The 11328-nt window shown below is 33.5% G+C and overlaps 1 long non-coding RNA gene across 1 annotated transcript; it reads right to left on the bottom strand.

The window, feature by feature from the left end:
- Positions 1-8423: 8423 nt before the first annotated feature.
- Positions 8424-9082, bottom strand: LOC132644335 (uncharacterized). Its single transcript, XR_009583870.1, has 3 exons — positions 8938-9082; positions 8740-8859; positions 8424-8661 (listed from the first exon to the last, which is right to left on the bottom strand). It is a non-coding gene; the product is annotated as an uncharacterized LOC132644335 (long non-coding RNA).
- Between the last annotated feature and the right edge of the window lie 2246 nt (positions 9083-11328).

The raw sequence follows: 11328 nt of genomic DNA on the forward strand, positions 1-11328 counted from the left end.
CCACAAAAGTAATTTGTTTCAGCAATTCAGACACAAGAAAACAAAACTATACACATGTTAACCCCATACTTATATAAATAGCTCCAAATGTTTAATGAAGCTGACTATTTTTCTTGGTTTCCCACCCGATGTTTGGTACCCCATTGGGGTCCGACTAAATCCAAATTCGTGCAGGGAAATCCTACACTGGCGTGTAAAATGCTCCCTAAAAAGACGACTACATACAAAGACACATCCAAGATTCGAAGTTAAGGGGTTCCTACAATGACTTCAAATTAATATATACAATAATACTTCCTCTGTCCCAATTTTGTGTCACTCTTTTCTTTTTAGTCAATCCCAAAAAATAACATCTTTCTATATTTGGTAACAGTTTAACTTCAAACTTCCCACTTTACCCTAATAAAATGATTTACGGTCATAAAAGTATCACAAGTTTCAAAAGTCTTTCTTTTTTTCTTAAACTCCGCGCCCGGTCAAAGACCTTCACATAAAACGGGATAGAGGGGGTAACTTGGATCACCGTCAAATACTTATAGATATTTAGGTAATTTGTAAACATATATACATTGACGGGGCAAAAGTTACTAGGTCCATGTGAACCCGCAATTGAAACTGTGGATCCACCCCTGGCGCGAGACCTCTAGCTAACGATGAAGGAGTATAAAGCTGACTTACCATTGATGATGAACTAGAAGTTTGCTGATACTGTTGAGATTTTTGCAGCAGGGGAAACCTTAGACTATGGGGTCCACTAGGCAAATTCACATTTTGTCCAAAATCTACACCATGATGATCAACTTTTTTATTCACACCTTCAAGATTATACTCATCACTCAACAATTTAGGACAATTTTCAAGAAATGGGGCAGATTGATTTGGTCTAAAGACACAATTTTTTGAAGAAAAATCAATTCTTGATGATCTTGGTATAAAATTTGGACATTGTACTGATTGAAAAATTGAATCTTTTTTATGTTGTTCCTCTAATCTAATCCTCTCAAGTTGAGCAACACCAAGTCCTCTTTGTGGAACTTTTTTTTTCTCATTCATCTTTTTTGATGCTCTAATATTAGCCATTTTAGGTTCTGGACTATCAAATGTAGATCAAATTTATAGGTTCTTTAAGTAAAGCCAAAAGGGTAGCTATATATGGAAAGAAAATCCATCCAGCAAAGACTATGATTCTATAAAGATACATAAAATCTGACTGTTTTTGGAAAATCTAAGGTTTAAGGGAAAAATATTTAATTTCAAGATCGGCTATTTATAAGGGTAAAATGAACACCTCATGAAATCTCAAGTGGTTTGTCCGGATATTTTTTGGTTGCTATATCGACATGTTATTATAAAGAACGTTTAATATAACCTGAAAATCGGTTCCAATGAAAACTTGGCCATTATATTATTATTTCTATAATAACGTCTTTTGTCTAATATTTTGGTTGCTATAGCAAAATATTGTCATGGCGAACATATCTATATAGGATTAAAAATCAGTTCTAGAGAAAACATAGCTGTTATGGTCAGAGGCGGAGTCAGGATTTGAAGCTTGTGGGTTCGAGGTTCTAATTCTTTAAAGTTACTGACTGGGTTCTAAATTAATACTAATTTTTACATATTTGATAATTTTTTTAATACAAATTTATGGTTTGGACCAAAGCTACTGGGTTCAGCCGAACCCACGCCCGAAGGGCTAGCTTCGCCCCTGGTATTGTGAAATGTTATTATAAAGGATGATGACTATTATAGAAAGATCGAACCGTGTATGAATAGAAAATCCATCTACCACAAAAACTATACTATATGATTCTCTTAAGATACATAAAATCTGAGTGCTTTTAAAAGAACCCCAAATGGAAAGTTTCAGAGGACTCGGAGAAAATCTAAGGTTTATGGAAAAACAATGAATTTCAATCAATTAATTACATGAATCTTGCAGACGATGGAGTCAAGATAGGCTATTTACGAGGGAAAAATGAACACTCCCCATGAAATATATATGTAACAACGTCGATTATTATACCGAAATATTATTATAGAGAGCTATAATATAACATACGATTAATTATCGAATCCAAAGAATACTTGGCCGTCATAGTGATCTTTCTTCAATAACGTCTTTTGTCTCGATATTTTTTGGTTATTATAGCGAAATGCTGTCATCGAGAACATATAATATACATAGGATTAAAAATCGGTTCCAAAGAAACTTTGGCAGGTTATAATAAAACGTTATTATAGAGAATAATTGCTATAGAAGTGTTTTTTTGGAAAAAAAAACACACACACACAAATGGAAAATTTAAGAGGAATCAGAGAAATCTAAGGTTAAGGAGAAAAAAAATGAATTTCAATGAATTGATTACACGGAATCTTGCAAGTCATAGAGTCAAAGATTGGCTATTTATAGGGAAACAATGAACACTACCTATATAATCTATATCTATCTATATTATTATAAAAGCATGAATATAAATGTTGGTTGACCAAAATATCCTTCAACTATTGAACGATTTTTATAGGTCCTTTAATTTTAATCTGATTCTACCATATTTCTATTGGTTATTCTGGTAAATAGAAAAAATATCACAATTGAAAATAGAGTTTAAAACAAACACTATTTCTGAATTTAGGTTCCAAATCTAATTAATTAGAAAGTCTTTGCTATCACGTTCAAATAAGAAAATATCAAACCAGTGTCCTTATTTTCTGTGTAGTGTCTTTGTGATTGAAAAGTTATTTGTGCGTGTAAATATTTAATTCTAACATAAAAAGTGATTAGGTAATTATTAGGTCATATTTTAATTGGCTTAGGTATTTTAGATTACCTCATATGTTTGGTATTAAGTTTACGACCACTAGAATACCTGGGACAAAAGTATATACTGTAACACATTATCAACTACTTTCAAGATTGATATGTGCAAGTTAAAGAAGTTATTTGTCTGTTGCCCGATTGCATATTTATTACGCCCCTATTTCTTATTACTTAGTCGACAAAAATTCACACACCACTGATATCAACTGAGTGCTTGGAGTATTATCATAAATGGAAGTCATCTGCCATCAATATTTGAAAATTAGAAAGTAAAAGGTAGAAACTTCAAAGCAAAAGTGATAATGTCTAAATTCACTCCTCAAAGAGAAAGTGTACACGACCGTATGCAATATAATTTACCCAACTACGAGTCGGGGTCGAATCCCGGACAAGAAATAATATACTAGGCTATCAAGAAAGTAAAGGATTTATCACCAACTAAGCTAAGCCAAACACTTTTTCGATATTTGATTTTTGATTTAGAAACTAGTAACTTGAAAGCGGGTAAAATGATTAATGGCCACAAGCATGGATACAAGGGATTTTACTCTCAAGTAACGATCCAATGTATTTCACGACTTTACAATTAAGATCGAGTTTATGTTAATAGAAAATGATATCATTGAAAGTCTTCCAACCAAATCAATGAATTTCACTCTAAGTTTTTTTTAAGCCTTAGAGTGTGATATTAGGTACAATCAATTTAACCTCAAGTAACTATCCTATTCCTAGCTCAAGTTATTAGATGGGGTTTAAAGCTCCAAATCCTTGTTAGTTAATCTTTCCCAACCTCAATGTTCGTCTTCCGAGCTCAAATCGAAGTAAATGGGCGAGTCCTAGGGTTAGCTAATTCCTTAAGAAACATTAATGCAAAATTAATTAAAAAAACAAAGACTCACTTCATTATAAATAAAAATCGTACATACATAAGCAAAACTAGAGACTCAATCCAAACTTTAAAAGCTACGGGATCTGAGTTTGGAAGACTTAGCAAGTGAAAAACAAACCAACAAATTAAAGAGAAAACCATTTATTGTAGAGCATAAAGAACTTTCTCTGTCTTCCAAAACAGCTATATGCTGACAACTCTTTTTTTTTTTTCAAGTTGAAACTGATCAAATGATATCAAATGATATATGAGTCATCCATAAGAACAAATTCGTGTCCACTTATAACATATCAGATCATTAAAAAAAATTGGAAATGGGAAAGAAAAATATAATCAGGAAAAGACCACTCAAAGAAACCCAACATTTCAAGATTCAAACTTTAAATGCAATTATAAAGAAACCTATTAAAATGCTCAATCGATATTTATTCTCTCCATCTAATTTCTTGGTAATAAGGGGGTTGCTGGTCAATTCAACATTTGAACCAAATGGTGGGTCCCTTTATTGCATGCATGCAATAAGCTATTCGAAGTTTCTTAATTTTATCATTTGTTTTACTTTTGGTTCATTCGTACATGTGTGGTCAGCCAATTGTCTTGTCGGGAACGCGACGGGTTGAGAACCTTCCTTTGGAGTATGCGGGCATGAAATGGGTGTACTACGCATGTCCAATGTTTTTAAGACAAAAAAAAAACGGTATAAATTTTATTCGTTAAATAAATTTGATTATGCATTACAAGAAAGTATAGATATTGTAACAAAAAGTTTTATATTTGACAACAATTTAGTTTTATTGTTGGCAAATGATATTTTTGTTGCCGAAGAATTTAATGTTGTTGCCATAGTATAGATTATTGTTGCAAAAAGTACTTTTAGCAACCAAAAAAAAAAAAAGTTGTTGCACGTTGTTGCAATAACAGCCGCTGGGAAAAGTTCATGCAACAAAATATTTTTTTTTGTTGTCAAAAGTACTTTTTGCAACAATAATCAATCTATGACAACAATTTTTTTTTTTTTTTTGTTCCCACATATATTTTTTCTTGTAGTGATGGTTAAATTAAAAATTGTCCTCGTGAGATTAGAGTTAGATTTGTTAGGGTCAAGGGAAAAACGAGACTTTTTCCCTAGTAAGTTAATATTAGATAAAATAATCTAATGGAAGGTAATTAAAGTTAATTTTGAACATGATATAGACACAACTTTAACACTTTTAATAGAAATAAAATAAAAGATCACACTATTCTATCAAGCTATGCTGATATTGCATAAAATAGTCCTACCTGGCTTCCTCCTGAGTTATTTTATTCTATAATAATATGGAATCCTGAAACTAATTTGGAAGGATCCAATGGAGTAGATATTTATGTTAGAACAAAAAAAGATATATTTTTATTTTATTTGCTGATCATCATGTTAATAAAATTCTCTACCTATGTGGAAACATGCGTGGAACTTGGACGAGGGATTTCCATGTAATTAATAAAATACTTTGATACACTTTTCACTATTAATTTTTGTTCAATGCTCAAGATTGCCTTCAATCTTTGTTCTTCACAATTAATATGGCCAGAGGCGGAGCCAGGATTCAGAGCTTGTGGGTTCGGGGTTCTAATTATTAAATGTTACTGGGTTCTTAATTAATAATTTATACATATTTGACAAAAATTCTAATACAAATATATGATTCGTACAAAAGCTATTGGGTTCGGCCGAACCCCCACCCAGAGGGCTGGCTCCACCCCTGAATATGGCTATGGATTTTTTCCAAGCTGGCTATAGATTCTTTTCCCTAACAACAACAACGATAACGGTGCTTCAATGTTAAATAAATCGGCGAAGCCGATTATATGAATCCTAATTAATCATATATTTTTTGATAAAATTTATCTCAACCCCACAAATATTATATCTCTGTATCATATATGAAAATTCATCATATATTGAATAATTTTACGTTGATTACCGGTCTACTGCAAAATACTCTTAAAAATAAGTGTGTGAACGTTTATGCTGAGGTTAATTAGAGGTCGCTTTATCATATCCCATTAATTGCTAGGTGATTTTTCTTTGCCAATTACTTGTAAGAAAAGCTTAAGTGTCCAATGGATTGAGAAAAAAAAAACTCAACAAGTATTGTACTTCCAACAAGTGCTATTAAATGACGCTCTATGGGCGATGCACGGGCAGATTTAGAATTTTAACTTTGTGAGTCGGGATTTCGTATTTTACAACATCTCATCTAATTTTTAGAGTTTAAAATTTATTAATTATTTGTAGTATTTATTTAATGAATCTTTTAATACGTATACAAAGTTTAAGCCAAATCTACTAGGTTCATTACATGTTTTTGATGTGATCTTACACCTTGAATTGTCCATCGACATACTTCAAGTTAAAACTATTTTGATTTTACATTAATGCCAAGATAGTAATTTTTTTAATGACTTTTTATTCTGTATTTTTTGTATATAGATTGTAGTTTTTAACCCTTATATTCATAGCTTAACGTACGCATACGACTCCACTCAGTTGGAGTAGAAGTGGGTACGGATGGAATCTATATTTTTTTTATATATATTTAGATACATCATGTATATGCACATTGGCATATTGAAAGGACACTTGCGTCAACATTTATAAAAGGCATCGTACATAAGCATACCTTCAAATTTGGCCTCAGCCGGCAAGTATGCCCTCCAACTTTGGGTGTGCACAAGTAGGTACCTTAACATGTATAAAGTTGGACACGTAAACAAAAATGTTGACATGGCACTGACGTGGCACCTCCAAAATTTATGTGCCACATCAGCATTTGTGTTTACGTGTTCAACTTTATACAAGTTGAAGTGTCTATTTGTTCACACCCAAAGTTGGAGAGCATACTTGCAAGCTGAGGCCAAGTTTATAAGAAAGGAAAACAGAATTTTGACACATGTACTAAAGTATACGTAGAACTTATGATCTTAAACATGTCACATTTCAATAGTTGTCAAAGCATGATATTAAGGGGAAAATGAAAATTTTAAAGTTAATCATGCATGTAACAAAATAGTAAAACCGTTGTTCTTTTCAAGAACATACTAAAAAGAAAAACTACCCTAATGATGTTTAGGGTCAGGTCCTCCAGGACTATACCAGTCCACATCGTACTTGATTGCATGTCTCAATCTTTCTTTTATAATCTCTCGGGCAGTTTCCATCATTGTCTCCCTTCTCTTTTGTGAAGATGGCTCGAGTGGACGGCTTTTAGAGCGAGGACATGAAAGCAAGAAAAGAATTAAGCAAAACCAAAACCTAAAACTAGCCATTCTTGAAGATAAGGTTTGCCAAATAAAAAAAAAAAACTTGTAATGAGCTAGCTCTAAGGCAATTGCATGAAATTGTAGAGGCTTGTTGGGATGTTTAGGTTTATATAGGCCATTATGGTCCTTAATTTCATTATATTTAATTAAGAAGGGGCATCAATTAACACAAGTATGAGGGGCGAAAATGAAGATATACCACTTAGAGCCTGTTTGGATGGGCTTATCACTACTAAAAAAACAGTGAAATTCGATCAAAATTTTCGACCACACGCGGTTGAAAAAGGCCAATTTTCGATCAAAATTTCGACCGCAAGGCATGATCGCTAACAGGTATGGTGAATTTTTTTTGACCTCACGTGGTCGAAAATTTTCGACCACACGCGGTCGAAATAAGTTTTCTACCTAAATTTAAAAAAAAAATAAAAAATCGACCACATGAGGTCGAAAAAATTATTTTTATTTAAATATTAATAAATAATTTTGACCGCACGCGGTCGAAAATATTATTTAAAATTTTCGACCTCCTGTGGTCGAAATACGATAGAAAATAAAAATAAAAAAAATCATAATTTCGACCGCATGAGGTCGAAATTTAGCAATATTGTTGCCAGATTTCGACCTCATGAGGTCGAAATTCAAAATTGTGCCCAGATTTTCGACCTCGTGCGGTCGAAATTATGATTTCTGAGTACAATTTCGACCTCATGAGGTCGAAAATTATCAATATCTGGGTGACTATTCGACCTCATGAGGTCAAAAATCTGAATTTGTTTTTCCAGAAATCAGCTGCTTTTACAGCAACCCACCTGCCAATCACACTCATCAACCAAATCAACAATGCAATTCATCAACACGCCCAATTCATCAAAGTACTTCTACAATCATAAACTTTACATTCTAAAATCAAATTCAACCTCAAGTTTCAATTTAAAGTACTTCTAAATATCCTTAAAACTACATTCAAACACTTAAACATCGTAAAGTTAAACAACCATAAACTACTTTCTACATTCAAACACTTAAACATCGTAAAGTTAAACATCCACAAACTACTACCTACAATCTAATTCACATTCAAAAGTACATCTAATTCGAATTAAAACTATCATAAAAAAAAATATACATATCCAAGAAAACATAGCAATATTACAATCCAAAAGTATACGAATCAATAAAGTCAACGTTGGGTGTTAGATACATGATCCGATTCCTCCCCACTATCCTCATCAATAAGAGCATGAACTACGTTGTCTTGTGACCTACGTCGTCTACTGGGTTGTGACCTACGAGCATCCCCGGGACACGGGGGAATATGAGAGGTCCCCGAGTTGAGTAAGCGGTCAATTTGGGACTGCATATGCAACATCCTTGCCTCCGTGAAACTAAGTGTACTTGTTAGTTGACTAACTTTCAGCTTCATTTCTTGGTACTCCTTAGGATCCACTGCCCCTTCAGAAGTAGCACCTACGCCTTGAAAGAACGACGGAAATTGACGACATGCTCGATTAGGCATCCCATAAACTGTCTCATACCTTGTCGGGGGAGCTACCTTCTCCATCCACTGCTAAGCAATTATCTCGTTGGTCATCGACGTCCAGGCTGGCTGACTGGCACAATATTCCAACTTGTGTTGTTGAAACTCGGTCTGAAATTGAAGGATGCAATGTTAGTAGGCAAATTTAGTTCAAACAAACGTAGTTATTATTATTAGCTAGTGAATTACATAGGTTTGCTGAGCCCTAGGCTCAATCCATTGGTCCGTACCATCGGCGTTCTTCGCCTTCCTCGTGTGAGTAATCTTGAAGACTTCATCTTGAGGTACTTCCTGACCCCTCTCGAGCGTCTACAAATAAATCAAGATTAACAACTAATTTCATATCCAAATAAGCCACGAGTAAAAATGAAATATGGGAGATATTACTATGTTTGCTTTGAACATCTTGTATTAAACACATCTTGTATGTTTGTTATGTGTAATGAAAACTCATCTTAGCAAATGCCTCAACACTTGGTTTTTTTCAAGTGGTTAATCATGGTGTCACTTTGGAATGGTTGGAATCTCTTAAAGCTTCAGAAAAACAGCAACCCAAAAAAAACAGCACTGTTTGAAAAACAGCAGAAAAACAGCAAAAAACAGCAGCAAAAATGAGCAGAAAAACAGCAAAAAACAAAGAGCAGAAAAACAGCAAAAAACAGCAGAAAAACAGCAGAAAACAGCAAAAAAGAGCTGAAATGTTAAGATTATTTCAGAAAAAACAGCATAAATGCAGCTCTGTCCGAAACAAACCACTCTAAGATAGCATTTCTAACAACTGACTGACAAAGATTTCTTAAATCTCATGAAATATATATAGAAAATTAAGATTATTTATATTTACACATTTATTATGAAACGGACCTGAAAGATAAGGAAGGTATTGAACTTGCAAAACTAGGAATAACACCTGAATTGCATCAGCTGAATGAATCTACATGTACGAGTATTTAGTTCAACACTAAATGAATCCTTCAACAGTGTTTGATTTACTGTTTTACTTAATAAGTTCTTTTACTTTGATTAAGTGTCTTCTTCTTTTTATCTTTATTTTTTTCATGAAGTTGTTTGATATTGGCCAACCATAGTTTTTTCCATGTACAAGAATCGGCCAAGAAATGTAATATCCAAAGTACATCATCAGTTTGGCAAGAGTGGGAACATTTTGTTTCATGGATTTGTTCAGTATGTCTCTGATACAGGTATGTGTAAGCCGCACGTCTAGTGTTTTGCTAATTTAGTGCATGTTGAAGGATCCGTATGAAATACTAACACCACATCAACCCAATCAGTACAGGTATATTGATTCAGCTGAGGATTCATGTAACATAGCTGAAAGGAAGATACTTTATAGTCAAGTACAAAGAGCAAAAAATTTGTTACAGTATCAGTTATTTGATATATAAGGTGGGGTAGTCTAACTTATTTTTTTTGGCTTATAAGCTGTTTTCAGCTTATAAGTTGTTTTAGATAAGTTAAGTCAAATGGACCCAATTATTTTTTTGAGCTTATTTTAAGCACAAAATGACTTTAAGCTGACCAGCCAAACACTAAAAAAAGCTGAAAACAGCTTATAAGTTACTTATAAGCAACTTATAAGTCAATCCAAACGGGCTCTTAATGAGGTCATCAACACTTTAAGACAAAATTCTTTTAGGCCATTTGACTCCAAGAAAGACAAAAAAAAAATCAACTAAATATTCACCCTTTTTGTTTTTAGTCGATGGTGTGCGCCATGTATACCTTTTGAGTTTCTTAAAACGAAGTCACAATCACACATCGTACGTACCAATGCATCTCACGATTTGTGACGATATAATCATACTTCATTGCCAAAGGACAATATATACCTACGGAGTAATGACATATATTCTACTATATCTTATAAGATAAGAGGGAATAAGCATACAGTAGGTCAACATGCTTGCTTGGCTTTTTAGGGAGAGTTCGGTCATTTCACAAAATATAGAGCACTGTGATTGGACCTCAGAGAATCTTATGTAGTTTATGTGTGTATATATACTTTACTGTACTAAAGTGCCCTCTGCGTATGTCATTCTCCATCACCACAATCTTTCTCCACACAATCCAGCCCAACTTAATCCCTGGTCCGGAACTAAAATGCCCCTAAAAAAATCACTTTGAACCAAAATATCTCAACAAAAAAAAAGTTACAAAACTACCTTTAGCGCAGTAATTTGCTGAGCTAAAGCAGTTCACGGAGACGGAGCCGTTAACTGCTTTAGCGCAGTATTTTACTGCGTTATAGAAGCAGTTAAAAAAAAAAAATCTATAACGCAGTAAAATACTGCGTTATAGAAACAGTACCAACAAAAAAAAATTGGCCAACTTTATTTTTTGCAACACTTAGTGTTTTTTTCCATACTTTGACCAATGATTAGTCGTGTGTGAAGACTCCGAAACGTCAATATTTTATATAGAACCTGATATTTGTTTCTGCGTACAATAATGTAGGCCCAATACATCAAGGATACGTAGACGTTCGGATCGTCATTTTAGGGGTTAAAAAGGTGCCCGAAGTAAGTTTTGTTTGAAAAAACTTAGTGTTTTTTTCATACTTTGATCAATGATTAGTCGTGTGTGAAGACTCCGAAACGTCAATATTTTATATAGAACCTGATATTTTTTTCTGCGTACAATAATGTAGGCCCAATACATCAAGGATACGTAGACGTTCGGATAGTCATTTTAGGGGTTGAAAAGGTGCCCGAAGTAAGTTTTGTTTGAAAAAACTTAGTGTTTTTTCCATACTTTGAC

Source organism: Lycium barbarum, chromosome 1, assembly GCF_019175385.1.
Source record: "Lycium barbarum isolate Lr01 chromosome 1, ASM1917538v2, whole genome shotgun sequence".
NCBI lineage: Eukaryota > Viridiplantae > Streptophyta > Magnoliopsida > Solanales > Solanaceae > Lycium > Lycium barbarum.